This window comes from Rousettus aegyptiacus, unplaced genomic scaffold (genome assembly GCF_014176215.1).
Source record: "Rousettus aegyptiacus isolate mRouAeg1 unplaced genomic scaffold, mRouAeg1.p scaffold_m13_p_4, whole genome shotgun sequence".
Lineage (NCBI taxonomy): Eukaryota > Metazoa > Chordata > Mammalia > Chiroptera > Pteropodidae > Rousettus > Rousettus aegyptiacus.
In genome coordinates this window covers 158,795,543-158,822,817 of record NW_023416307.1, presented here as the reverse complement: position 1 = coordinate 158,822,817, position 27,275 = coordinate 158,795,543, and the positions used below count along the sequence as shown (strand labels likewise).

The 27,275-nt window shown below is 52.4% G+C and overlaps 1 protein-coding gene across 9 annotated transcripts in view; it reads left to right on the top strand.

Moving 5' to 3' along the window:
* CNTN4 (contactin 4) overlaps positions 1 to 27,275 on the top strand; it is a 637,177-nt gene that overhangs the window by 142,539 nt on the left and 467,363 nt on the right. For 8 of the 9 annotated variants that reach the window (XM_036220058.1, XM_036220057.1, XM_036220056.1 and 5 more), the window contains one exon: positions 5,122 to 5,176. The exons of the other annotated variant lie outside the window; for it this stretch is intronic. The gene's annotated coding sequence lies outside the window, so the exon portion shown is untranslated. The remainder of the gene's footprint in view (positions 1 to 5,121; positions 5,177 to 27,275) is intronic. 9 annotated transcript variants of the gene reach the window in all.

Below are 27,275 nucleotides of genomic sequence, written 5' to 3'. Positions count from 1 at the left end.
CTCACTCTGTGGAAACTGCGGGGACCCTTGTTACCGAGAGATAATCACATCCTAGCAATGCCAGTAAGTGCGCCCAGCAAAGTCCCAAGGATGTGATTACATCTTAATAACTCCGAAGCCAGTTATGCGGCGTGTGGCGCTGCTGTTTGCTCTGCGTGTGTGGGGGGGACCCATTAGCGATCTCTGTGGCCGATATTATCCCTCGTGATAATGATAAAAGAAGCAGATGCCCATTTGTCTGCTGGTAGCGAGATGGCGTGATTAGAAACGCATCCCATTTCCCATTGAAAAATGCGCCGAAGTGTAATCTCTTCTTCATGTTAGTTTAATAACCCGGATGTTAATACTAAATTATGTCCAGCAAAGCTAATGGAAGTTCTGGAAATTAACGCGGATAATTTAACGTCACGTGACCTTTACCTCCCACAGAAAATTCGGGTTGAGTTTTCAGCTACCCGTGAAAGAAGTAAACGCCCCTACGAAATGCGTGCTGCTTAGTGAGGGGCCATCGATGACTCGGTGCATCGGGGCGCGGACGTGAGGGACAGCCCTTCACATAAACGCCCTGCTAGAGTAAGGACAGGGTTCGAATGGGCCTCTTCCCCCCTCTCCTAGAGCTTCCTTCTCGTGTTCGAACAGTAATGAGAACAGCTGTCATTTTCCGAAGACCTGCTACAGGACCAGGTGTTTTTCCCACATTCCCTCAGCTTATTTCCACAAAGACCCTGCCAGGTAGTTAATACTATTCCTGCTTTGCAGCTCAGGAAGCTGAGGTCGGGAGGGCTGGAACGATTTGCTTGCCTTCCTGTAGCAGGTAAGCAGTCAAGTTCAGGTTCAAATCTGCCTGCAGAGCCCGTCCTCAAGTTACCCACTGAGTGTTCCAAGGCGCGATGGGCAGGAGGTCACGTGCACGTACGGGAGACTCGCCACCCACGGCCGTTCTTACGTCGTGGATTCACGTCTGACCCCGTGAGAGTGAGAGACCCTGGAGGGGGGACGTCACTCCCCCTGCTGACCGCGCATCCCACGGCCGTGAGAACCGAAGGACTGGGGAGGTCTTAGCTGCTGTTCGGAAAATTTTCGTTGGAATTATTTTCGGGGTGTACCCGTCACGTGGGAAGGATCGCTTTGTCCCGAGTCAGTGACACGCAGCCTCTTTTCATTCTGGGGTGCCGGGGAAGGTCTAGGGCGGCCTTCTTCTTCTCCGAGGAAGCCATTCTGTCCGCCCCAGGCCCTGCCATCGGCAGCCTCTTGCCAGCGGCTGTGAGCCGAGGGCTCTGCGGGTCGCTGTGGATTTGTGGGCCCTTCGTGTTGGAAGAAAGGCGTTGCACTGGGCTTGACAGCAGCTGCCTCGTTCCCAGCGCCTGGACCCACTGTGTCTGAGCATGGGGAGGCTCATCCGTGTGTTCCTGTGTTCGTGTACTCACTTCTTGTCTATTTCCACGTGGGATAAAATTAAACCGTAACTGAGAACTGTTGTAATAGTAGGTACATAATAGGGATGTCACGTCGGAAAAAGTAATGAATTTCCAGTGATTTCAAAATGATTTGGGCACATGTCGAACCAGGCACCGTTCTTCATGTGGAATTAGCTCCTTCTGCCTCGCGAGACCTGCAGAGCTGGGAAAGACAGCGGTTACGCTCGGTTTATGCACACGGGAGCCGCGTGTCATGGAGGTGACGAAGCGACCTCGGGCTTTTGTCCAGGGAGAGGCGACCGCGAGCCGACCGTGACGGTCGCATGGCGCGTTGCCGGTGTAGACCAGCTCAGAATGCGCTGGGGGGCGGGGGCGGGTTCCGGGGTTCTTTCCGGCGTTGCAGCTGGGCGTCTGCGTACCCAGCTTCTCTCTGCCTGGACCAGCATGTCTGAGATGGGGAGTGTTAACTAAATCACTGTTTTCCCTGACAAGAATATGACAGGTCAACTCCCCTCCCCCCTCCCCGTGAGAAACGAATAAACGATTCCTAATTATAAAATGAAGAACTTTGTAATATCTAGTGAGGCATCATCGGAAATTTCCTTTAAGAGCCGTCATGAAAATACACCGTGGAAATGAGGCTTATTTGTAATGCGTGCTCCTTACTTTAACTTGGTTTTTAAGCTGATTTTCTTCACTAAGCGTAGACCAGGTCGGACCAGTCTCTGCAGCTTCAAGTTGAAGAGTGAGGCAAGACAGGGCCCATTTTCTCAGGGGAAGGCGTGCGTTTGTGTGTGGCGTGGCTGACAAACATGGCGGTCAGTGTCACGCCAGCAACATGCCGAACGTCACAGGAGCACACGCTCCGTTAGGATCCTGAAAAGCTGTGGTTTCGTTAAAAGGATTATTTCAGAAATGATAGTGTGTTGCTCTATTGCATTCATTTTGATGATTTTTGTTTGTTTGTTTGGGTGTGATTGAGAAGTTTTCTTTTGACGGGAAACCCCATGAAGTCAGGGACCTTGTCCTCTTTCTTCTCCTAGTGAATTTCTTTGAGTCAGTCGATAAATGCAAATATAAGAACTATTGGCCCATCATCGTAAAGGAACTTCTGACTGTGATTCATATTTGTGAGCCAGGAAAATCTGAATATGGAGATTTTCCTGCAAAAAGGTTGCTTGGTGGGGTGATTTTTGTTTGCTTCTGTTGTTCATCTCCCTCGGCTTCTTCGGGCGTGAAGCTGAGACTTCATAGGAGACACCCAGAAAGGTCATTTCTTAACCAGCCGCCGTTCAGAGGCCTACACCACCAGCTCCCGTAAGAAGGGCCGGTGAGACCATGTGCTGGGCAAATGAGGGCCGCCCAAGAAGAGAAAGCTTCACAAAACGAGACCTCCTGAGGGCTCGACTTGAGGAGTGGGAGACGGGCTCCTTCTCACACCCTCGTCCTGGGTTCATTCCCTCATTTCTCAGCCGGATCGGGAGTAAGGGTGCCTTGTCTCAACTCGGTTTTCTCAGAATGTCGTTCGTCCCCTGATTCTGTCAACAGATTCGTCTTTGCCAGTAACCCCACTCTCGCGCTTCCAACTCGGACTCTCCCCCAGGGGACGGGCCTCATTGTCTCGTGGGGGTCACGTGTTCATCGGAGGTTAAGGTGCTGCAGGCAGGGGCGGAACCACACAGTGCGCAGGGTAGGTCTCCAGGCGGGCCGGCGCCCATGCACAGGCTCCCCCGGGACCTGCCGGGACGTCCTCACTGCCCGCCCCTCCCTCCGCTCCCCACTCCGTTTGGCGTTGCCCGTGGCTCCAAGGCAGCTAACGAAGCTGATTGGCGCCCTCGTGGTCTTAGCCCATCCCACAGGGAAGGGTTCCTTCTGCACGCAATTCCACAAGTCAGAGGGGTGACTGAGGGCCCGATGTCTCGGGCGATGGGCAAGTATTCGGTAGGGAGTGTTGTTTTCAGGAGTCGGCTTTGCTTTTTGTGTGCACAGCTGTCCTTCACGAGACTGTCCATAGTTTCTGAAGCTCTCTGACCACTGCTAAAGAAGGTAATGTTGCTCATGGTGCACCAAGTGCCCACTAACAGAATACCGCCTAAATTCCATCACGTTATTTAATTTTCAGTTGATCTTTGAGGCCAAATAATGTTATTGTCTACTTTATCGGTGAAATTGAGGTATATGTCCATGAATTGCTCAAGATCGCATGCATAGCATGTAATCGAATGGGCATCTCGTCCCAGGCCACTGTCCCAGGGCTTGTGCTGTTAACCAAGATGGATATTGTTATTAGTTAATGAATAAAGTTAGAGCCTAAGCTTTCATTTCAGGTCTGTATCATTTCATTGTGTGAATATCATAGTCACTTTCACTCTGTAAAGAATATATGTGCCAAGTTCCAAGTGATGATTGAACAGAAACAGGAAACCTTGACCAAAGGTTCTTTTTTTTGTTTTTGTTTTTTTTTTAGGGTTATGGTACCAAAAACTATAAATAGAGCTTTAGATTATCAGAACAGACACTTAACATAAGAAGCATAAATGCAGGCTTTGCGTTACGTGATGAACTTCCGCAGCCAGCTCACGTGCTGGGCCGGTGATTGCATACACCAAAACAGGACAAATGGTGATGCATTTAGGACTCATTGTTAACCTGAGTGTAGGAATTTTTCCTCTTAATAGGAACTACTTCTTTACAATTGTCATAATCATTTATGGCCCCTTATTTTGGGGCAGTATCTAAGAAAGGACAAAAGAAAAATTACATTTCTGACTCTTAGCAATCCTGAGAGCACACCTTTGTTCCTTTGCTTCTTAAAATCGAACAGGTAGTCGGGTACCTGATATGGGGATGGGTTGCCCTGCCCCCAGCAGGGGGTGTCGGGAACTTAAGAACTAATAGGCATTGACGGCTAATCAAGAAACTATAATATGTGTACCCCAATCAAATATGCAATATTTTAATATAAATTAGACTAGACTTGTATAATTAAAGATATTTCTGAACGTCCAATCTACATATATATCTACATTAAGTGATTTTTTAATTATAAAAATATTATAAGATCGTTCTTTTTTCACAAGTTATATACAGTAGAAACTTGGTTAGCGGATACACACATACCCATATACATGAAACTATGAATAAATACATTTATTCTTACTAATGTGTATATATTTTTCTGAGAGGGAAAACCTATCTCTTCAGGGGCAAACAGTTTCAGGTGAAAAGTTATTTTGCAATTAAAGTTTACCGTTGTCGCTTTGGGAGAACATACGATATCGTATTTATGGGAAGAGGTTTGTTTTGGTATTGTTACCCTCATTTTGCAGACTCATATGACTAACAAAAGCCACAGGGTGTTGCATACTTCCTTGCTCGCCGTTGCATTATTTTAAGACTCTCCATGATGTACCTTGTAGGACATTGTCTCTTTTGTTCAGTCTGAACACCGCACGACATCCCGGGCTCCTCGTGGAGGCGACTTGTCACACGTCACACAGCACACAGCCAGCGGGAGGCAGAGCCTGGCCGAGCAGGCGCCTGGGAGCCTGGCCTCGCTCTCGGCCATCCTATGGAGCTGGAAATCCGCGGTGCTAGATTCGCATTTTCTCCTAATCTTATTTTAGAATGGAAGCGTTAAGTGTGAGCCCACTGATACTTGAAAAATGTACTTAGTTGTTTGTTTTTGTGTTTTTTCTTCTAGGAATCATCGGCGTACAGTAGCTCACAGCATGAGGCCCCACAGACTGCCCTGAAAGGTAAGCCTCCCACAGGGAGGAGGTCCCCTGAAGGTACGCTGCTGTGATTGGCATGCTTGGTTTCTACGGAAACAGCGAGGTCCTTTCCTTACAGATTGATACCGGGAGAGCATTTTTGATGTTGTTTTGAAGGTCGAAGTTAATGAAGGTAGTAGCATCGTGTAAATTAAGACTTGATTATAGGAAATCGAGATGTGGCCCATCTCCCTGGAGGAAGACGCTTGTGGCAGCTTTGCTGTGGATCAGGTAGATTTGGTAATTTCAAAAACTTCGGAACTTGGCATTATGGAGAGTATTGGGCATAAAGTAAAGGCTGTTGCACTTTGGCCAAATGGCTTGACAGGATGGGACATTTTATCAGTCAGTTCAACACAAATAAGAAGTAGGTCCTACAAATACGGGTTGCAATGGTGGAGTCTTTGAGGGTAAAACCAGAGTAACGTCACTCACGGTCTGTACCCCATGCCTGTTTTCCTTTCTAGAAGGTACAGATCCGAAACGTGCAGCCACTGCCCCTTAGATTCCGTGAATGGGGTGGCTGGGAAGACGGTTATTCTGCCCTATTTCTGGAGGTCGCGTCTCGGGGTGGGGGGGGAGTGTGGGCGGGGCTTCGCTGCCCGGAGGCCCCCGGGGACGCCGGCCTGCTGCCCTGCACCTGGCGGCGGCCGATGATCGGGGGGAGTCCCCTGGCTCGTAGTCCCGTCACTCAGGTCCCTCTGTCTTGGCTTGGACTCCGCACCCCCACCTGTCTGCATCCGAATTCCCTTCCTGCTCCAGGGACACCTGTCACTGGGTGAGGGCCCCAGCCGCCCCAGGGTGACCCCATCTCAACGTGGCGGGATCCGTAGAGACCCTTTCTCCAAACAAAGTCACGAACACGGTGCTGGGAACTAGCATCTCGGCGTATCTTCTGGGGGTACATAGCTCAGCTACAGTGGTACCCACCCCTCCAAAGCAGCATGGGTGGTGGTGGAGTGAACGCAGCATCCGCGACGCCGTGGGGAGGAGCGCGGACGTGGGAGGCGGGGCCAGGAAGCTCTCGTCCCCCTACTGCACTCGAGATAAAACGCTGGATTATTTTAAAAGGTATAATAATTGTCTCCGAATGGCCAGCTTGTCTCCCAAGCAAGGTAAAAATTAAATATTCAGTCATTCAGTATAGGGATCGGTGGCATCTCTGTGATTGTGATTGTGACTCTCAGGGAAGATGACTTTTAACATTCTCAATTAACAAATATTTAGGAAAAAAATGTATTTCACGTATTCCTTAGATGTTTTTAATAAGCCGAGATGGAGTAAGGTATTTGTTTCAATTTTGTTTTGTTAGTTTCAAGCATACAGTGCATTGGTTAGACATGTACAGAGTTTGTAGAACGATGCCCCTGATGGCTCCTTCTCTGCGCCCGCCCTCCGCCCAGCCGTTACATTATGAAACTGTGTTCCCCGGGCCACTCCCCATCCCCGCGACCGTCCAGCAACTACCCCCGTTCTCCCAGCCCCCGACCCCCGCCCCTCTGGCCGTCACCAGATTGCCCTCTATCTTTGTGAGTCTGTTTTCGCTTAGTTTGTTCTTTTTGTTCCTTAGGTTCTGCGTATCAGTGAAATTGTATGGTATTTACCTTTTTCTGCCTGACTTATTTCACTCGGCATGATAACCTCTAGGTCCATCCTTGTCATTGCAAATGATAGGGTTTCTTTTTTAATGGCTGATATAATATTCCATTGTAGATATAACCACAGCTTCTTTATCCAGTCGCCTCCTGATGGGCACTCAGGTGGCTCCCGTCTCTGGGCTACTATGAACAGAACTGCCGTGAACATAGGGGCGCATCGAGCTTTGTGAATTATTGTTTGGTTTTCTTTGGATAAGTACCCAGAAGTGCAATTGCTGGATCAAAGGTAGATACATTTTTACTTTTTTGAGAAATTTCCAGACTGTTTTCCATAGTGGCTGCACCAATTCGCAGTCCCGCCAACAAGATATGAGGGTCCCCTCTTCTCCACATCCTTGCCAACACTTGTTGTTTTTTGATTTATTGATGATAGCCGTTCGGACAGGTGTGAGGTGATATCTCATTGTGGTTTTAATTTGCATTTATCTGACACCTAGTGACACTGAGCATCTTTTAGTACGTCTGTTGGCCATCTGTATTTCCTCTTTGGAGAAGTATCTGTTCAGGTCTTCTGCCCATTTTTAAATTGGATTGTTTGTTTTTTTGTTGTTGAGTTGTATGAGTTTTTTCTATATTTTTGGATATTGGCCTTTTATCAGATGTATCATTAATGAATATTTTTCCCCAACAGTCGTCTTTTTGTTTTGTTGATGGTTTCCTTTGCTGTACAAAAACTTTTTAGTTTGATGTAGTCCCATTTGTCTATTTTGTTTCCTTTGCCTGAGGCGATATATCTGAAAAGAAATTACTTTTAGCAATATCAGAGAGTTTACTGACTATGTTTTCTCAAGAAGTTTTATGATTTCTGCTCTTACATTTAAGTCTTTAATCCATTCTGAATCTATTCTTGTATACGGTGTAAGAAGGGAATCCGGCTTCTTTTTTTTTTTTTTTGCATGTATCTGTCCAATTTTCCCAACACCATTTACTGAAGAGCCTGTCTTTACCCCAGGAATTTCCACGTGCACCGGCTGGACCTAATCAGCCCCCGAGGGGCTTTCGAGACCAGACCGCAGGGAGGGCACTCCCCGGGGGGACGTGCCTTCTGTTCTCCGTGCTTCTCTCGGAACTCCCCGAGCCTTCACAGGTAGAAGCAGCGTCCTCTGTGCCCGGAGAGGCCATTAGCATGCCGCGAGGGTGACGTCAGAGCCACGTCCTGGGGACCTGGCGTTAACGCGTGGCTCTGCTCGCTTCCGGATGCAGTTTAAGCTGCCACCAGTGAGAAAATAAGCCACGACCCGAAAATGCACCATGGTCCGTCCTTTTCATCACTTACGATTTTTTCCCCTTATGGACATAGTAGCGGGTTTTTTTTTTCTCTTTACCTTTGTCTTTGTCTTCGAAAATTGAAATTAAGATCACAGTGAGGGAATAAGGAAGATAATTGAGTGATTCCGTGAAGTATACTGTACGTCGTAACATTGAGCAGGCATTTTCAATCTTAGTCATGGGGAAAGGGCTGTGTGACCTGCTCCACTTGGCCGAGTTGCTGCTCTGCGCTCCTCCTGGTAGGCACTGGATCATGCTGTGGCCAGCGAGCGGCAAGGACAGCAGGGCCCTTTGGGTCGTTTGCTCTCTCTGCAAGTGTTTATCAAGATCTAACTCTATGGGTCTGCGTTAGGGTCGGCGATGCTGCAGGCGTTGCGAAGCGTACGTGCCCCAGATTTTGAGCTCGGTTTCTAGTAGGGGTGGCATAATAAGCAAGTGAGCTACTCAAGCTGTCCGAGGCCCCGTGAGGAAAGCGGGGAGAAGGCAGCACGAAGGCCGCACAGGCCATGGTCCTCGCTGGGGCGAGGATGCCGGCCACCGGCGAGCATCGGGGCCCCTTCGGCCTGAGCACCTGGAAACCTCCGCCGTCACAGGATGAGTGAGGCCTGCTGCGTTCAAAGCCGCCTGTGCCGGGGTGTCTTCTCCACCTCGTTTCCAGCACTTGGCTCCCGCTTGTAGCGCATAGCTGTCGTTTCCTGTTTTCCTCTCTTTGATCAAGGGAGTTGAATTATTTGCACTTACTTTGAATCCTGAAATATTTAGCATGCTTTCTACTGTCTTATTCTGTGTCAGGTTTTATGTTTCTGCATATATTGTGTTTGGTTTTTTTGCATCTGCATATTTTATGTCCAGCCGTTTGTTTCTGTATATTTCTTTTTTCCTGGCCTCTAACGGGCTGACTCTTCTTTATTCCAGCATTCCTAACTATTATTTTGGATTTCTCACTCTATTTCATTTTAAGTAGGTTCTCTTAAAATTTAAACTTAGCATTGCCGACATTGATAATGTTCTGTACTAAAATCTAAAAAAATTTAACTCTAATTCTACTACTCGAAGTTCCAGGTTATTGTTATCTACATGGCATTTTAGTTAAACTTTATTTTTCTTCCAGTTAGTAATTATTATTTGTATATTTAATATAGTCAAGGCTTAACTTACATAGACTATAATTTAGCAATTTTTTACAGTTATTAGTTTCAAGTATACAGCAGTACATTGGTGAGACGTTCATGCGGTTTATAAAACGGTCCCCCTAACTGCTCCTTCTCTCCCCGGCCCTCCACCCCGCCACGGTTCTGTTCATCTCTGCGTCTGGCCTCCCACTCCTTGGAGTTCAAGTTCCTGCTACTGAGCGTATCAACATGGCCTCTAATGGAAAACCGTTTAATCTTTCTTAGCCTGAAATACCCTTCTTTACCGATATTTTCGAATGATGTTAAACGGGATTTGGAATTTCTAGTGGACAGTGTTTCCCCCTGAAATGATCTTCTTTCACGTGGTCTGTCTTTGTTTCTCCGTTTGCTTTAACCAGAGCCCTGTGGCCCCGTCAGGAAATACCCGACGCGTTTACGCTTAGTTTTCTTCATGTGAGGCCTTACTTTCCACTCCGAGGACACAGTGTCTTTTTTCAATTTTGGGAAATGCTCGTTCTTCACGTTTCTGAGTATTGACTCTGTTGACGCTGCTTTTTGTTGTCCTTCTCCGCATATCTAAGCAGATGGATTCGGGGCCCTCTATTTCCCTTACCCACGACAACTCCCTCTCCTTCCATTTCTCTGTTTCTGTCCGTCTCCGTTTTGCATTCTGGGAAGATTCCTCTGAGCACGACTCCAGCTTTTTAATTCTTTCTTCATCTGCCACTTCCCATTTTGTACCCGTGGAGACAGCTTCTTCACGTGGCGCTAACTAGCTCACGGCGCTCTGAGCTCATGGGCCGGCACGACACGAGCCGCCTCTCCCTCGCATCCCGCGCCCAGCGCGAGCGACGTGGGCGCGCGGCCTCGTGACCCACCCAGAGGCCCGTGTCGGTGGATTCGCCCGCAGGGAGCGAGCGCACGGCCGCCGAGGAAAGGAAGGCGCCTCTGTGGGATCGGGAACCAGGCTCGAAAGCCGCTTTCCAGGCAGGGCGCGCGCCCTCTCTGCTCATGCGTCATCGGCACACGAAGCTGCGTGGCCACGGCCGGCGCCCCCGAGAGCGAGGGACGGCGGTCCTCGCGCCGCCTGGACACGGAGGCCGGCGCGTCCCTGGAAAGCACCGAGTCTCCGCCCGGCTGCCCCGGGGGCTTTAATTTCTAGACGTTCTGTTCAGTGTATCTTTCTGCGTTTCTTTTACTGCAATGTTCCTCTGTTTTATTAGGGATTCGATTCCCTTTTATCGAAAATCGTTTTGTATGCTCTTCTTGTCTATACGTGTGCATAGTCTTTTATTTCTAGCGCTCGCATTGCATGCTCCTTTTATGATCCAAGCTGAGTCTTTTGGTGGTGGTTTATTTTTTCCTCATATAATTTTAAAGTTTACATTGTGAACCGATGTGCGATTTTCTTCCCCCATGGGAATGGTGCCCCAGGAGGGCTTCGCTTGGCTGTGGGTGCCAGTGCTAGTTCCCCGCACGCTCGCGGTACGTTCTCCGGTCTGGCGCGGCGAGAGGCTTCGGTTCCGCGACGGGGGCGCAGCCCAGGGCGGAGGGCGCAGGTCCGTGCTCCTCCTCGGGCCGCTCCGCGTGGTTTTCCTAGAGTTTCTCTTCATGGGTTTGGGGGATGCGTGTTCTGCTCAGGCGTTGCCAGTGTGTTTCTCTGCGGCACGGGGTCTGCTGTGGCATCCGCGCCTGGCCCGCCACCCCTGGGTGCCGCCGTCCAGCCCGCGGTGTCTCTGCGTCTCCACGTCCTTGGCTGAGACTCACGTGTGCCTCACTGCTCTGCTCCTTTGTGCCCCCTTCAGAATTCTCTCCCATTCGATCAAGATGGGCGTAAGATGTTTTTAAAGCATGCTGTTTAGTCACGTTTCGTTCACCCCTTTTCTGTGTTGGTGCGGTGGGGGGGGGCCTGGTCTGCATTAGCCACACCCACACCCACCAAGCTTTCACAACTGGAAGTTTCCAGCATCAACCTTCTCACTTCTAAGAAAAGGGTCTCGAATTGCATCATCTGCAATGATCTCATAACTCTGTGACTTACATCTCTACATGAACGAACGGGAAGGAAAAACAGACTCCGACTGCGTATCAGTCTCATTTTTTTTTTCCCCTTTAATATTCGCCAATGTGAGGTGTTCGCAAAACTGAGGAACTTCATCGGGCTGAGTTTTCCCACCTGTAAAAATGAGAATTTTGGGGACTCAATGCCTTAGATAAATGGATTCTGTTCTTTCTGCCAAGCAGGTTTGGAATTGACAAGGTTTGGGAAAATACCTTACTTCATTCCAATATTCTGATATTTCATTTCTCAGTTATTTCTGCCACATTTCTTTCTAACCTACACTGCTGCAAAATTTACGTGTCTGCCTCTTTTGGTTTGTTATATAGTTTAAGTAACTATGCAGAGAACCTTCATGTCCTATTAAAGGTGTAGACTGAATGAAATTAAGTTTCCTGTCGTGAGGATCTCAAGGGCTGATATTAGCATAAAGTGTTCCTTGCTTGCTACAAGACACTTTTTAAGAGGCCTTCCGAAGCGGGCCTGCATCGCTGCTCTCAACTACAGAAAAAAATAAATAAAATCAGGGTGCATTTTTCTCTCATCGTGTTTACGCAGAGACACATGGCAGCTTGTCAAAGTCGCAAAGCAAAGTCTTTAGAACGTTCAGTACAGAATCGCCCTTCTAACTGCGCATGTCATCGAGGAATGTAAACGTCATCGATCACCCCAAACGGAGGGCAGTTCCCTTCAGAGTCTCCCCTTTGTCAGTGGTCCCCAGGCCCCACACTCCCAGGATTTTGACGTCACCGTCAAAGGAAGGCAGGTTAACAAACAGTGACCAAAGGCCAACGAGTTGCCATCAGGTCAGTGTTCGCCTTGTATATTTTAAGGAAAAAATAAAGACGATACGTCTGTCTGAAGTCTGTACAGAACATTTATTTGAAATTCGAGCTTGTGGGGACCGATGGATCATCCGCACACTGTTAGCATAGCTCCGATTCCGCACAGGGACGGGGGTGACATTACTCAGCGGAGATGCCCAGATGCAAAGCGGAATGAGCTCTTGGACGGAGTGCCGATGGACCAGCATCATGAACTGAGCACGCCGAAACCAACGGCCTTCGTAAAGAAGCCAGGGAAATTCGAGAGGCTGAAACTTGGGGATCAGTGCAGCGAGATTGAAAGGGAAGAGCAGCCAACTTTGTCTGCGAAGGATGAAATATAAAAAAGGAAGACCTTAACTCACCGCAGGTGAGCCCTGGGGGGCGGGGCACAGAGCAGAGGCGTCCACACCCCCGGGGGAGGGCGGGGAGGCTGGGAGGACCCTGTGAAGTCAGACAGACAGGTCTCATGGGCCAAGGACTGGATGTCCCTTACAGAAGTGGTCCTGGTTATCTTACCATTTGATCCACCTTTGAAACAAAAGATTAGAGATAAGATGAAAGCTCAGGAGATCCTTGCTGTAAGAACAAGTGAGCTTCTCGGAGGGAGCTGTAATTACAGGCCAGTGGGGCCCAGTCTCAGGGAAGTGCAGGATTAACCGTGCGGGGTGCGGCGAGAGCGCGAGGTGTCCCCAGAAGTGTTCTCAAGAGCCTGAAACAGAGGATTTGGAGAGCAGGCACTGGACACAGCTGCGGAGTAATCCTCTTAACCTCATCTGTGCTCCAGGGGGAGAGAAGTCGCCAGAGAATAAAAAACACCAGCACCGTGCGGCTGATTAGCAGGGAAATAAAAGGAGATCAAAATGCACAAGGACAAATGTGTCCTAATGCTGACCATTTTGAACAAAAGAGACAGGCAATCACTGTGGAGATGTGGACAGGTGTAAGGTAAAGGCATAATAACTGTCTAAATAAAGAATAAAATGGAGTAAAATTCTAGAGGCGGTCCTTTCTTCGAGGCACTTTTAAAACTATTTTTCCTCGAGGGCCTAAATCCCTCTCAATGTCTCTTTATTAATTTTTGGTTCACGAAACAGCTGGGAACAGATAGCGCTCAGCCAATGTTTAATGGATGCTTATAAGTTGAATTTAATCAGGAGCTAGCTACATCTCTCCACCAATGGAAGTTTAAGGCAAACGCACCAAAGAGAAGTGGGGTACGGAGCACAGCACGCCGTCGACACGCCCTCGCCCCTGGAGCAGAGCCTAACGTCTCGATTAGCCCCACAGAGCAGGACGCGACAGGGCCCGATGTCCACCTTCGGTTCTCTGCCATGTGATGATGCCGTGTCTTCGTAACTCCATGTATTTTTAAAGCCCCTGTAATGACTAACAGGATAGTCCCTACCTTATTCCCCTCGGCAACACTGACTGCCGAGGCTCAGGATCGGAGCGTCGCGTGGAGGGCCGTGTGGGCTCAGCACCCCATTATGCATGGTCAGGTCGTGATCAGACTGTGAGGAGGGGACTCTGGGGCCACCGTGAGTCACGGGGCCCCAGATGGAATCGGGGAGCAAGGCCGTCGTCACACTGTTGGAGAATTAGGCTCAGAAACGTCTATGGACTTGACCAGAGTCACACAGCCGACGTCTGTTTACAGAATTGTGTGTTTTCTGCGGTGCTGGGGAGAATCCACTTCACACAAGGTAGCTTTTCTGCCTCAAGGACAGAAGGAGGATGATCTCACTCCCGCAGAAGAACTGGACGGCGTTCCGCGTGCTCAGCAGAAGCAGGAAGATTTACGTGGTTTCAGGTGCAAAGCGGTGCTCCCTCAGTGACGAGGACAAGTCGGCTTGCCAGTCCGAGCAGGGACAGTGCCGGGAGCGTCCCTCGTCCTCACAGACATCACGTTCTCTTCCTCAGCGCTCACCACCAGCCCAAAGGGCGGATCCCACCTTTTCTTTGTTTTGTTTCCTGATTAAGAATCCGAAGTTTAGCGTGGTCACATGCATGGTCCAGTTTCTCATGGCAACTGTGTGGCGGAGCCGGGGTTCGAACTCAGGACCCATGTCACTGTGCACACTCCTACAGGACACGGGACCTGAATGTTTGTCACCCCCACGTGCCCGTCGGGAGTCTGCACCCAGGATTCAAGAAATGTGCCCAGCAGGGCGACTTTGGAGCAGCCGCTGTGCCCAGAGTCCCAGCGCCCGGGGGAGCGGCGGGCGGATGGGGACTCTGCCCGCGGGCCGGTGGTCCTGGCGAGGGACCGCGGTGCCGAGCCGCTCTCGGCAGTGAAGAAGTTGTTGATGGCTTCCACGCGCCCATGGCAGCCCAGCCCCACTGCGGCCCGCGCTTCCTCACGGAGACCAGGAGCTCGAGCGAGGCGTGAATCCCACCCGACGAGCAGACAGAAGCCATTTGGGGGAAAATACAAATTAAAAGGCTCTGAGGTTGAGAGAGCAGCAGCAGGGCGGGCGGTGTCCTGGGGCTACGTCGTGTCAGATGTAGGGGAGCTGGAGGGACACCGGGGCGCAGCCGGCCGCAGTCGGGGCCCACCGTGCCTGCGGCTGGGTGGCCCCGAGGCACCCGCGCCCGCCGGAGGCCCCCGAGCTGGCGTCTGGCTGTGCCGACTGACCATGAATTAGTTGTGCAGCTGCCTGTGTCTAAGTAGCTCTAGCCTTTGTCTTAACTTCTGACCTGAGGGTCAAGGCGTCGAGATCGCTTTTATTCATGTTTGAAGAGAGGAAACGCAGAAATGTAAAGAATCGGAGACATCGTGCCAGCCGACGAGGCGAAACGGCCATTGAGATTCCAAGGTGTTTGGCCTTTAAAATGGACAGTGCGCGTACGCTGGTGGGGGTGATGGCGCCCGGGGAACCGGCGTCCCGGCCAGGAAGTCTCAGGTGTGAGACACAGAGACCCGCCCCCCCAAACTAGCCCAGCCGAGGAGCTGGTTTGCGGGAGCATCGCGAGGCGTGTCGCAGGGCCTCAGCGCGGAGGGGCTGCGAGGCGGAAATCGGAGCCCACAGGGCGGTGCTGCCGCGCGGTCCGTGCGTCTGTCCGTGTCTCCCTGTCCTGCTGTGTCCCTTTCTCTCTCCGGTTGTCCATGCCGCCGTGCGGTCAGGTAAAACCGGACGTCCTCGCCCCGTAGTAACACAGCCCTCCGGTTCCCCCGTCCAGGCTTCACTGAGTTTCTGTGTCCTCATCAGGGAATCTGCAGAGGGCGCGCCCGTCCGCTCTGTCCCTTTGTGGGGCGTGGAGACATGAAGACGGCCTCCCCACGGGGCCTGGCCGGGGGGTGCTTCCCGGAGACGGGGCGGGGGGCCTGGCCGGGGGGTGCTTCCCGGAGACGGGGTGGGTGGCCTGGCTGGGGGTGCATTCATTCACATGCCGCAGAGCGCGTGGGGGCTGGGTTCCCAGACGCAGCCTGGCGGGCGGCTCACCCCGGGTTCTGTGTTGCACACGCGCTCGCCTCCAGGGGCGCCACAGCCCCCCCGGCCTCTGGCCTGCCTCTCGGTGATGCCTGGAGCTGTTACCCGCGTCCAATCTGCTCCTGGACGGCCAAGGCTGCATCTGACAGCATTCCCTGCTGGAGTCGGGTTTATACCCTGTCCAGCCATCGAAAGGGGAGCGGGAGGGTGGTCCCCGCTCTCGTCAGGGACTTGTTACAGAGCACTTCACAGGTAAAAAAAAAAAAAAAGCCCGGGCGGGGGACGTAGATGCCGCCCTTTGCCGTGGTCGTTTCCTGGGACGTCCAGCTCTTAACTAAGTCGGCAGAGTAACGTCCTACAGGAGGCAGCTGGAGTCTCTTGAAGACCTGCACATTTATCCTGGAGATTCCAAGGCCGGTGGCACAATCAGACTCGCACAGGCCGGGAGGCACGGCGCCTGCTTGCGGTTACGGCCCGAGGCCAACCCCGTACCCCTCCACCCTCGGGATGCCCACAGGTCGCTTGGACGCCTTGTCGACGAAGGAGATTCTGCCCCAGCCAGCTGGGGGTTGGGGGGTGCAGGGCCGAGCGTCTTCCTTCCCGACACGGTTCCGGGTGCTGCTGGCTTGCAGACCACGTGTCCGGTGGCAGTGGTGTGGCCACGTCTGCACCCAGAACTACGGATCTGTCGGAACAGGAGGGGGCGCCCCACCTCCGACCTGGGACTCGGCGAGATGCACCTCAGTGGAGCGAGGTGGCTCACGGCGCGGCCTGCAGCACCCCTGGAATTAAAACCCCAATTTTGTTGGCTCCACGGACTTCGGTGTTCGTTATGCTGATGCCGGGCGCTTCTGCTCGGGTTAGTAAATACGACGGTGTGTGCGGCCATGATTCACTGTTGCTGTCTGGGTTTCGGCGACAGCAGGGATTGTAAACATCAGCAGACACACAGAAGGCAGATTTATCTGTTTATCAGACAAGCTTTTCCCAAGCAAAGCCCAGGATGCAGAGAGATGGTTGATTGATACTAAAAAATTTGACAGCTGGGAGTATATTTTCAGCAACAAGATGAGGCCAACCGGGGTACCGATGGGAACAAAACTCGGATTTTTTATGGACCTTTCCAGGGAGTGGGCTGTGGCCTTTCTCCATGCAAAACCAGGCTGTAGTTCCGATCACGTGATCCTGCACCCCGTCGTTCAGCTCTGAGTTACTGCTCTGAATAGAAAAAGCCATCATCGTCCCGATCCTGTGTGCATTTGGTGCCATGATGCTACAACTGTGATTTTAACATACTGTGATATTCAGTATATTTCTGAGAGAATGTTCTACAGAATATATCTTATTTCAGTTAGAGGTCTTTGAAGTAACTCCAGCTACTGTCTTTAATAAGAAGCATGATTTCTACACTTAGTGTTTGATTTTAAACCCGCTGGGTAGCGTGATCGGTGGCTTGGGAACATTTACCCCCATGCGGCATTCTCATCTAGTGCGGACGAAGGCGAGTCGGCCAGGGCAAAATTGTTTCTCCGGGTCGCTAACAGACTCTATCAGCTTTATTCGCAGAATGAAAATACTTAGATGGAAAAGATACAGTGCGTCTCTTTATTCAGGACAGGCATGAGTCCACTGAGCAGTCCAAGGGGCAGCCCGTCTCGGAGGCCGTGCGATCGTGGACTCGCTTCCCGTCTGAGCCTCTGTTTCTGCACCTGCGACGTGGGGGGAGTGACAGCCGCCTTCTGGGGTGACGTGGGCGCAGTGGCAGCACTTAGAACACTTAACCAGGGCTCGGGGAATGTGACTCTCCCTCCCCGGGGCGTTTAACGCGCTCTGCACGCACCGCAGCCGGCGATCAGTCTCTGCATTTACCTCCAGCCCCCGGCGTGCGCGCAGGTAGCTGAAATATGTTTCCATTGTAATCAAAGCCAAACCACTAATAGCGTAAACTCGCTGGGAGGAGAAGAAAGGAGCCTCGGGTCCAGAGCTGGTGACAGGCGACCGCCCGCCATGTCCGACTCCGCGGTGAGCGGGTGTCCGCGGGAGCTCACGGAGCCGTGTGGGGGGCTCGTCCCCCATCTCACCCTCTCGGCGCATCGGTCACTCGTGGTGAGCGCCGCTGCTGGCGTTTAGTAGAAACCGTGCGGTATTATCGCGGCTAGCGAGGGGAGGGAGCCCTTCTCATAAACACGAGAGTACATAGCGAATGCAGACGTGAACTGGGTCCTCCGCAGGGCGCGTGCGTGTGCGTGTGCGTGTGCATGTGTGCACGGTGCACGCTGCGCCTTTCACAGATGGACCCCGAGGACGGGGGGTCGGGAGGGGCGTCTCTCTGCCTCACGCTGCAGTTAGAGGTTCCTGGTGGGTCTGAATATCTCACACTGGCCGCAAGTCGTTTACTCATTCTGGGCCTTTTCACCCCGCCCCAGTCAGGTGTCAGCTTCTCCGGCTGGCGGATGGTGAACATTGGTCGGCCAGGCTGTCGTCGACCGGGGCCGCCCTCTGTATGGGGAGACGGCGTCTCCTCTCACGCGCCAGATGCGTCCGTCCGATCTGAGCCATTCAGCGAGCGGGACGCGGGCGTGCAGAGAACGCCGCTCCGTCCTGCCGGCCGAGCTGTGGTCTGGCTGCAGGGGACGGGCGTGAGCGCGTCGTGGTCACCGCGCACCCCGTGCACTGCGACCCGCTGCCGCGCGCCCCGCCTCGTGCTGCGGGGCCCTCTCCGGGGCCGCCGCTGGGGCCGCTCCCGTCGGCTTGGTCCCGATGAGAGTCGCGCAGACATTCAGGGACGTTCCTCGGCACGATCCGTGACAAACCACCACTTTGTGCCCTGAGACCGCGGCGGAGCCCAGCCAGCCTTGGCTTTGCTCGGACCCCGTGCGGGGCGGTGGCTCGTCCGCTCCTTCATCTACAGGCCATCTGGGTCCTTCCCAGATTCCAGGTGCCGTGCGATATACTGTTACACACGCACCTGCCTTAAGGGAGTTAACAGAGCGGAGCGAAAACCAGGTGACCGGTGGGCACCGTGTGGCGCGGCCAGCCCTGTCCGCGTGGGGGCGCAGTGGTGGGGGCGTTGGGACAGGACGTGGCGTCGCCTTGTTTTTAGCCACACGCACACACATTTACTGTCCAGTTCCATACTGTTGGTGCAATTTTTTAAGTTTTTTCCTCGCTCTCCCCCCAAAACAATTCTATCTCATCTGTCACTGGACCCAAAATACGGCAAACAGAGTTTCCCTAGCATGTCGGCCTTCTATATTTGCGAACCTTCAGCGACTTGCGAACACAATGTCGCGTTATGCCGAAAATGAGCTTTAAAAAACGTCCCGATGCTGGACACCACTGGGTGCAGTGCGTCTCGTCTGGGGGGTCGGCTGAGGCCGTGGGTGACCCGCAGGGTTGGGGGGGGCGCGGCGCGTCCTCTGCACTGAGCGGCTCCTAACGCCCCCAGGGACTGGGCGCACCACACCCCGGCCCAGCCTTGACAAAGGGAGGGTCCTTAAACGTCACACGTGCCCTTTGAGCCTCTTTCACTGTGTAGCCGCCCCACGCAGCCAGGCTCCCGAGGCCTGGAGAACAGAGGCCGTTTTAACACCGGCGCTCCGTGGCTGTGGCCGTGGCCGAGGACACTTCCCGTGACGACTCCTTTTGGATGTCAATGCCACACCGGGGCGGGGCACCGTTGGCACCATAATGGGTAGAGGCCGGGATGACGGTGAACCCCCTCCCCTGTGCGAGTTCCCCCCACGGCAAAGACCCCCTGCCCGGGAGGTCAGCAGGGTCAAGGGAGAGAAGCCCTCCCTGAGGCATTCGAGGTCATCTTCGAGGTATTTACAGCAGGCTCTGTAAAGGGGACGCAGTGATTCTGCCGCAGCCATAAGTGGTCCAGCCACATGTCGCCTATGGCCGTAATGTAGACGGTTTCCTACAAAGTGACCATGTGCGTCACTCACGTCCCGAACGCGGTCACTTCGCAGCGACCTCGGGGCGGAACGTCCATCACCGACCAGGCGCCTCATGTGCAGCCGCCGAAGCCGCAGCCGGGCTTGGACGTGGCGCCTGGTGGTCTCACGGGGCGCCTCGACCTTGCGTTGTCCCCGGTCAAGGTCGCCTGCATGAGGCGTGGGGACCAGAGTCGTGGGTCTGCGCCAGGGCTGGAACCGCCGGCCGCTGCGCGACTTTACTGTTCTGACCCTCGGAGTCACCTTCGGCTCGGTGCAGAGGCATTCCCCAACGTGGCGTGTGGGGTGCGGTGCCCGCCCAGCGCCCGGCACCCGGGAAGGGGCCTGTCCATGTCCTGCTGCCGCGTGGGTGGCTTTTGTCCCGGGTCCCTGCTCCCCCAGGGACTGCTGAGTGTCGGCGTGTCCGGGGCGGAGGGAGGGGTCGTACCGGGGTCTTCGAAAGTGATGACAGCAGAACTTCCGTTCTTCAGAACTCTCGTGTGTCAGCCTGGGCGAGATCATTTCTGAAGGCCCTTCCGGTGTTTTCCACGACGTCGCCGAGCTGGGGCTTTGAGTTCCAGCTGGGTCTCTGGGGAACGGAGTGTGCGGTGCCGGCCTCGCGTGGGAGGCCAAGGCAGCCAGCGACGGCGCCCTGCGCTCCGTTAGGAAGACGGCAGTAAAAGGAAAAATTATGCAAAATCTGACCCTAAGAATCTCGGTTTCCTGGTGCCTGTTAGTGATCCCATGGAGGTTATGGAGGAAAACTCTGCCGTTACTATTTTTAAGGGAGACAAGTCCAGGCTGAATGTAGGCCATCGCCATGACGATACCCAGCCTCATTCCCTTCCTTTCTTCCTTCCCTCCCTCCCACCCTCTTTTCATCCTTCAGAAAATAATATTAACAACGGTGCAATTTAACTTTGTATCGGAGACGTTTTTCAAACCATTTATTGATCCTTTGGGGTTGAGGAAGTTGCAGTACAGTATTTGACACATTGTGTGCATTTCTCCTGGCGACTTAGCACAAGTTTTTGATTTTCGGTTTTGAGCGCTCCTGCAGTAGTCGTTGGGTTTAATGTCGTTTTGTGAAGGGAGAAGAGACTGCAGGGCGCTTAGGAACAGCTGTGGTGAGCACAGGTAGAAACAGCTGTGTCCTCCTCAGTGCAGGTGCCCGTGCTGGTGGTGAGCACAGGTAGGACCAGCGGTGTCCTCCTCAGTGCAGGTGCCCGCGCTGGTTCAGCGTGGCGCGTCCGTCTGCTGCTTCTGCAGAGATTTCTGCAGATCCGTCTTCCTGAAACGCAACTCTGAGAGTCCCCCACCCGGAGGAAGACGTCCCCCTGGTCCAGGAAACGGAGTCCAGCCTGAGGTCCAGCATCCGCGTGCTCTGTCCTCGGCTGCCTTTTCCGATCTCGGTTCTGGTCGTGCTGTTCGCCGTGGTGACGGGGAATTACATCAAACGCAAAGCTCCCTGCTCACGTTCTGCTCTACCCCGTCAATAATGACGAACAGGAGCGGAGGGGTGGTGGGGAGGCCCCTTCCTCCTCCCACCCAGCTGGGGATTCGGTTCGCCGGCGCGTGGCCGAGAGCCGGTGTGAGCTTCCTGGGCCTCTGTCCTGTGGGCGTTTGCCGTGCCCAGCGTGATCCTAGAGTTTAAATATAAATAATTTTTATACACTGTGTCCCCTGCATTCAACTGAGAAGTCAACCAGGTCCAGCGCTCTGTGGGGAAAGGGTGACCTGTAACGAAGCTGGGCGAAATGACCCAGGAGCACGGAGATGCCGGCGTCGGTCCCGTCGGGAGAAGGCGAGGTGTGCCCGTCCCCAACGCGGCCGTTCTACAGTCACGGTACTTTCGATGATGCGACGTTTCCAGCGCGGTCTTTGAGCCTTCGCTCTCACCCTCGCTCGGCGGCGTCTCTGCTGGAGGCCGGCCTGCGTTTGGAGAGGCTCTCTCCTTCTCCACTGCCTCCACACGAGCCGCAAATCTGTGCAGGTGAAACACGTTATCTTCCTGCTGCTCAACTCCAGAGAGAGCCCAGGGAATGAACTTCATGTAAATGTGTCCGTTTGCATCCAGATGAAGCCTTTGTATGAGCTACGCACAAGAGAACTGAATTCTGAGATTCTGATTTAAAATCCATACTTTTTTTATTCATAATGCATTTTCCTGGGTTATAATTCCCCACTTTGTCAAAAAATAAACAAAAGGGGGATCAAATCCGCCTTGACACAGTCCATGTCTCTTCTGAAAACCTGGGTTCAAAGTTACATTTCTCTGAGGTTTTATTGTCAGCAATGTCTTATTGACTATGTTTGTATAACTTTAATAAAGAACGTTATGTGTAATAAGTTGCCTCCAAACACCTTTAGCTGAAAATATTCATGCCGAGTTATAGTTTGTAGAAGCCCAAGATAATAAGGCGAATGTAGTTTGCATGATGCTTCTTTAAAGTTAACATATGTGACCCCTTGAATCTAGCTTATTTGACTCTTGTTTTCTAATAATATTATGCATCTCTGTGTGTGCGCGCGCGTGTGTGTGTGTGTGTGTCCAGATGGAAGACTAAATGTTATATAACTAAAGAGTGTTTTCTTGAATAAAAACAAAACAGAACAAAAGCAAAAAAAATCATAGAAAGCACAGATCTACAAAAGAAAAAATACTGGATTTCTAAATGTCACACTTCATTATTCTTGGGGCACATCTGTTGGATGGGACATGCAAAATATATCAGTTGCTCTTTCAGATTTTCCTTTCAAATATACAGAGGCAATTACTAAAGCCGTACTTGAAAGCTTAAATTATCCCCCCACCCTGGAAAACAGAACAATCTTAATTATAGTTACGGCGGGGAGTGGATAAGCGAAGGAAGAATATCTTCCCACTGGGCTTTGGGCTGAGTCTTTCCATTTTGTCACGGAGAGAGACATGAGGTTTGCCTTAGGATCCATGAGCGCTATCAGTTTTCTGTGGGACCTGCCTCCAGGTGCGTTTCAGCAGGCACCTGCCTCCAGGTGCGTGTCAGCAGCCACCCACTCGTGATCCCCCAGGTTTCGCAGCTCGATGTTCTGAAACGTGCTCATGCAGCTCCATCCCTCCTTTCCCGCCTCCTACATCGAGACCTCTTTCCCATCTGTGTCCTCGGATACTCTGGATGCACCTGTGGGTGTGGGTGTGGGTGTGGGTGTTCCTGAGTCACCTGCACTTTACTTGAACCGCCGTTTCTCAACTTTATCTCCAAGGTGTCCCGCCATTTGTCGACACCCCACACATCTATAGGAGCTAATGGGCCAGCCGCCCTGCTGCTGGAGCATATGTAAACCCGTGCCCGGCCCAGCCTGCTCCCCGGTGTCTGTGAGCTCTGTGCATCATGGGCGGTTATTTGAGGTGTAAACTATGAACGCACGGGATCTTTCCGTTTCCTCGAGTAATGCCGGAAAACGTAATTGAACTGAAGGGCAGACTGGCAGAGCTCTGTATCAGGCAGTTGAAGTGTAACAATGTGACCGCTGTTAAGAAACAGATTTTCTTCTCTGGTTAATTTACAGCCACACCTCAAGTGTCTTAAACGAGCAACAAGGAAAATGCTTTGGTGAACTTGAATAGCGAGTGAAACTTATGTCTGTGTGTTGAGCTAAGCCCGAGACCACAGTAGGAAACAGGTCAGTACGATTAGTGATTTTCTGATTTTAAAACACAGGCCTTGTCTTCCTTGCTGTTGAGTTTTAGAAAGCTAGCATTTTAGACTTACAAAGCAGGTGAGGGTAAAATGACTTACCCCTTTCAGCGTTCTAATGGTACCACCAACCGTTGTTCTTATACTAAGTAAAGAAAATCTGAGCCACTGGTATTTATCCACCTGCATTATCCCCCTAAATATCAAATGATAGATGTGACAGGAAGGGCGAGCAGCCCCCCGCGGACCGGGTGGGCGGGAGGGGCGCGGCCGCCCCCGCCGCTGGCGGGAAGTGAACTGGCGCAGCCACGGTGCGAAACGGCGTGGCCCCCCCGGATTCAGGCTAGAACTGCCTCATGGCCTAGCAATCCCGCTTCTGGGCAGGCGGCTACCCCCGATTGTTGAAAACATTTTTTTGTAAAGATACATGCACCGCGATGCTCACAGCAGCTTTATTCACGGCGGCCAAGACATGGGAACGACCCAGGTGTCCTTCAGTAGGTGACTGGGTACGGAGGCCGAGGGGCAGACACACCGCGGACTGTCACTCGGCTGTAAGACAAGACGAAGCACTGCCGGTCGCGACGACGTGGATGGATCTTGAGAGGATCATGCTAAGCGAAATGAGTCAGATGGGAAAAGCGGAGGGCCGCGTGGTTCACTCCCGTGTGGGAGGTAAAACTGAAGGCGAGACGTGAACAGGACAAACAGAGACTCGTGGACACGGACGACAGTTCAGTGGTGACTGGAGGGAAGAGGGGAGGGGCAGGCGAGGGTGAAGGGCGTCGAGCACATGGGGACAGAAGATCTGAGTTTGGGTGGTGACCATACCTAATGCAATATGCCGATGACATGTTACAGAATTATATCCCCGAAACCTATGTAATTTTATTATTAACCAGTGTCGCCCCAAATACCATATCTAGAACCAAAGAAAGGAACAAAAAACAAGAAAAAGTGACTTGAAATCACAGGTGGCCCTAACTTCCGGTGGCGTATGCCGACTCCTGTCGACATAGAGGTTTCCCGCAGGTGCGGCGAACACCCGGGTTGCATTAACCCTCTGAGGCTTCCTTCCTCCTGCTTTGAATTAGAAACATAGTTGCATTTTTAAGAAAGCACAAGGAGCTCCTCTGAGCAGAGCTGCGCCCAGCAGCTGATGGTGGCAACTCCGTCCTTGCTGCAGAGAGAAGCGGTGGGGACACTGGCGACTTGGCCCCGTCTCCTAAGTGAAAGGACGCATGCGTCTCGCGCAGCTCCAGGTCCGTGTCTGCTGTCACCACTCTTGACGCGCGGGCACGACTGTCCCTAGAGGTGGTCTCCGTTCTCACCGGATCCCCACGGAGACTGAAGCCCCCGAGCGCGCAGCCTGCAGCGCCGGCGACAGCCCTGCTCGCCGAGGGCTCCGCCTGGTTAATGGAGCCCCAAGAGCATCTTTAGCTCTGGAACACCAGACTACGTTTCGGTGTTTGTGTTTCTGGGTTTTACCTTCGCATTCGCCCTGTTCTCGTTGATGCCGGCGGCTGGGTTTACAGCCTGAGTCTGGGAGAGAGGTTAGTTTCTACAGACCCGATGTCATAAAACGCCTTTCTGATATTGAACACCTTTAAAACATTTACCACGGGACGGACATTAGTCATTCTGTGGCATGCTTACATCCATTAAAATCAAGAAACGCTCACGAGTAATCTTACGTTAGAGAAGACCGTTTCATAACTTTGTTGTTTGCTTGGCTGGAAACCATAAAATGGTCATGAAAATGACTAATGAAATAACTGGGTGCAAGTGTGCCAGAGTCAAGTTCAATAACACGCAGAAGAATGAAACGAGCAGAGGACAGAGCAGGCCGCGGCCTCACCTGCCTCTTCTGTTCCTCTTTGATCTGACAGCCTTGGGAGGGGAGCCGCTTGATGAGACTGTGCGATTCAAAGCCGTCCGCCTGCTTCGCGTCAGGGAAAGAGGTTCTGCAGTTTCCTGAGTGATTCTTTCATTCCGAATACGGCGGTGGTCCCAGACAGGTATTCAGCTGGGTTCGTTTCTTATCAGCGAATGGGTTACAGGATTTATCGCTCACCACTGTCCATGTGCTTGTACCATAGATCCAGAGAGTCATAGAATTCTAGAAGTTTATCTCATTGTTTCTCAGCCAGGAGATGGATAGAGACCAGTATTTCGCTGGGTCTGACACCTGCCTCTCTCTCTCTCTCTCTCTGAAGATTGGGCAGGATGGACGCCCCAGGTCTGTGGTGAAAGTGATAAGCTCCACTCGCCACCTGGAAAGTATACTCCAGAACAGGGGTCCCCAGCCCCGCGCCATGGACCAGTACCGGTCCCTGGCCTGTTAGGAGCCGGGCTGCACAGCAGGAGGGGAGCAGCGGGGAGCGAGCGAAGCTCCATCTGCACCTGCAGCCGCCCCCAGCCCCGGCATCGCCGCCTCAGCTCCGCCTCAGGTCCTCGGGTGTCAAGTGCTCACAGGAGCGCCGGGCCCCGGTGCCACACGGGCTGGGGACCGCTGCTCTAGAAGCAACGCCAAAGGCACAGGGCAGGTTTTGCATCACGTGCAGTTTCACGTTTTCATACTTAGGTCAGCGTCCCTGCTCGTGTTGGCCGCCCTGGGGATGGACGTGGTGGAGTGTGTCGCATGCCCCCTCTCCGTCCTGGGTGCTGCGTGTGTGGACAAACGGACCAGGACCCGGGGTCACCCCTGCAGTCCCCGCCTGTGTTCTGACTCGGGAAGTGACCCACCATCCCCCCTGTCGAGCCCACCAGAAATTTGAGGAGCCCCCCCCCACAAGGTTCGCTCCCCATGGCCCTGGCGGAAAGCCCAGCAGCCTTTCCATGGCGCGTGTGCCCGTGTGTCACTCTAGCCTGTTTCATGTTCATTCAAAGCGCTTATCACCTTTCAGAAGTCTGCTCATGTGTCACGTTTCAAACCCTTTTCCTGAACGTCCTTCTTAACATTTGAACCTCCAGCCTGGCACCCCGAACCCCCTTTCCCCTTCCCCGCTTCTCTTTCCCCTCCAGTGCCTGTCCCCGCATCTGTCCCGTCTGTCCCCACGTCCTGGCATGTACACATCATGAGACATGGCCTTGGTCTCATCACTGAGACAATCTCAGTGTCTGGAATAATGCATCCAGCTATCTATCGATCGTCTATCATCTATCTGTCAATCTATCTACCTATCATCTACCTATCATCTATCTTCTATTATCTATCATCTATCTATCTATCTATCTATCTATCTATCTACCTACCAACCTACCTACCTACCTACCTATAATCTATCTATTTGTCTGTCTGTCTGTCTATCTACCTATCTACCTACCTATCATCTGTTCATCTGACTAACTATCATCTGTCTATCATCTATTTATCATCTATCTACCTACCTACCTATTAAGGGTGCTTAACATTTAGAAGACTTGGGCAGAAATAGAGAGGAAGCATAAATGGTTTTTAGAAATACAATAATCATGTGACGAGCTTAACGTCATTGGTCACCTCCAAGGCTGATGAACGCTGCGGCCAGAGATGTGTGACAGTTTACAGAATCTAAATGACACTAAAATATGTAGTTAATTTGTTCATTCTTTTTTGTCAGCACAGGAAGTGCCACACGCAATGCTGAAGTCCCGTGGAGGGGATGTCACCATCCTTTGAAACCTAAATCAGGGGCACTACTGAGTTTCGACACCAGGTTCTAGTCCTTAGCGTCTTTGGGAAAACATGAGTAACAAGGAAAAAGCTTTCCCAGGGGGTCTCTGGGGCGGGCGGGTGTGCAGAGCGCTACCCGCAGAGTGTAGCCGGCGCGTTTCCATCTCTCTTCTTTATGGAAAAGGAGAGGAAAGGCGGGAGGTGATGGGAAGGGCCGCCGGGGGGGCGTCAGGAGGTCCGGGGTCTGGTGTCAGGCGGGCTCCAGCAAAGGGCTTGGCCTCAGAAATATCACCTGATTTCTAATCCTCCCCACCTCCAACATTTCAAGGTCGGGGTGCCTGTGAAGGTGAGAGGGATTAATCTCGAAGGTTCACCTGGTGATTACAGACGCAGGAAGTGATGTTGTTCTGCGGCGGAAGCCGGCAGGGCTGTGACTC